We start from the raw sequence: 2,470 nt of genomic DNA, 5'->3' as shown, positions 1-2,470 counted from the left end.
CAAAGCATTGTATATGGCCTTTTTGAAGCTTAGGAGGTTGGATTGCTCACAAAGTTCCATGTGGGCACCAAATTGTCCCACGTGGGGGGTCATTGAATAGGAGATCATGGTATAAAGCCTAAACAACATCCCTATTTGAGGTATCAAGGAGAGAAGAGAGAGCTCGTAAGCTCTTGGCATGGTGTGATGGTGTTGGGTGCTGCACACGGTCTTGTTGGGCACGTGGCGGATATTTTGGAGTAGTCGTGGTGGTGCTCCAGTTGGTGGGAATTTGGTGGTGTTATTGGCACCTCTTGCTGCAGGCTGTGTTCCCATGGTGCTCCCCCTCAAATCCTTTTTTGAACACACGATTCCCTTAAGGGCAGCGATGGCATCATCGTTGCCCCTCGAGGTGCTTCATGTGGTTAAGTGTAAGAGAGAGAGGACTCACACGCTTTGAATCTCAAGTTATCCCAAGATAACAAGGGATTGGTCATGCAAAAAAAGCAAAGCTAAAAAATGGGTTGGTCGACCCAGCAATGACTCAGACGCCCATAGAGGGGCCAATTTTTTTGATTTTGGGAGTTTTTTTGGATAGTTCTTGGAGCAACGGCAGCTCCAACAAAAAGAGTTCTTGGGGAGAATGGAGCTCCAATAGGGTGAGTTCTTTGGGTTGCCAAAGCTCTCAATGAGGAGAGCTTTGCAAAGGAGAAGGTGAGGTTTGCCAAGGCTTTTTTTGTGCTCGTCAAGATCCTGCGGGCGGACGGAACCAATGGTAGCATGTTGAATGGTTGTTGTAGATGGGTTTTTTTTGTCATAACAAGATCAGAGCATTTTTTCAATTTGGACATGCTTGCAAAAACATGTTGCATAGCAAATAAATGACTATGAATAATCACCATGAGCACCACTATAGCCACCTCTTTCACCAAAATGAGAGTATTGTGCTCTCCCAAGACTTCTACCATGACACATTGCATTTTTTCTATGATAACAATCTCTCTCAAAATGTCCATATCTACCACAATACTCGCAATGTCCATCTCTTTGCATAAAAGCACCACCTCTACTTTGTGGCATGACTCTCCTCCTTGATCTATGCGTAAAACCACCTCCACTTTGCATAGAGGGTCTTTGAACGTAATCATTGCCTCTTCCTTGTGCATGATTTCCTCTTCCATTCATTGCATCTCTTCCTATTTCATGATTATGATAGAAAACCGCGTCTCTATTTGAGCCACTTGTAGATGCATTGAGACCAAGTTTCACTTCTTCCTCCATACATAAAGTAATCAACTTCTCAAAGTTTAGCATAGTACCACTCATTAAAAAAGAGGCGTCTAATGACTTATGTTGTGGTCCTAAACCATTTATCATAACCAAAACAAGATCATCACCTTCAACTATGCAAGTTATGGATGCCAAATCTTTTGCAATTTGTCTAGTTTCAACCACATATTCTGTTATTGTACGGACTCCTTGCCATACTCCATGCACCTTTGCATCAATTGAATCTTATGCACCTCAGTACTTGTACCATACATTTTATATATAACATCCCAAGCATCCTTTGGTGTACTAGTCTTCTTGATATGAGGTATTAAACTTTCTAAAATACATATGGAGATCCAATGCATCACTTTTTTTCATTTTTCAACCCACAATTTGTATGTACTTTTTTCCTCTTTCAAAGGACCACAGACAATTTTGAACATACATCTTCAGCTATGACAAGATCCCGTACATCTTTGCCCATCAAGAAGTTCTCCATTGATTTGTCCAACCATACATGTTATCAGCCATACTTGCTTTAAATACTTTGAATCAGAAATAACATCAATGTTTGATGCATAGACATGTCTCTTTGCTTCCACAATCTCTATGCAAGTATGTGCAATAAACCACAACTTCACACATAAGCTTCGTCACTAAAACACTTCCTCCAACCTCTTAGATATGAACACACACCTCAGCTTTTATGCATACAAGTGTCCACAACTTGCTACATACACTTTCAATTAGCCATCCTTTACTTATCGAATGTCTACCAAGTGATTTAGGAAAAATTTGTAGGTGAAAAATAGCTCTATTCATTTGCTGTTTTGGAGTTGATAAAGATAGAATTTGTTGTAAATTTTTTTTGAGAAGTTGTAACATTCAAAGTTTTTTTTCTACAGATCTAGAATATGCATCAATTGGACACTCTTAGTGAGAGATATGACCAAAAAATTGATCTGCTATCGTTCAGTCTACCAAAAATGACTTCACTCTCTTTGCATCACCGACGCTCGAAATGCTCAAATCTTCTCTCCAACTTACTTCTAATATCACACATAGAGAATATTAAGTGAGCCCATACACCCATATACAAACACTCAAGAAGCTCGATCCATGGCTACACTCACTCCTTTTTCTTCATTAAGATAGTAAAGAATATACACACATTCTTGGTAGTAGACTAGTTAGTGAATATATGTGTTATTCATAGTAT

The 2,470-nt window shown here is 39.6% G+C and overlaps 1 pseudogene; it reads right to left on the bottom strand.

Annotated features, from left to right (window-relative positions):
• Positions 1–864: 864 nt before the first annotated feature.
• Positions 865–1,750, bottom strand: LOC147436001 (uncharacterized; annotated as a pseudogene).
• Positions 1,751–2,470: the final 720 nt, after the last annotated feature.

The sequence above is a fragment of the Adiantum capillus-veneris genome, chromosome 18, assembly GCF_014529385.1.
Source record: "Adiantum capillus-veneris isolate H3 chromosome 18, ASM1452938v2, whole genome shotgun sequence".
NCBI lineage: Eukaryota > Viridiplantae > Streptophyta > Polypodiopsida > Polypodiales > Pteridaceae > Adiantum > Adiantum capillus-veneris.
This window is presented reverse-complemented; position numbering and strand designations above follow the sequence as displayed.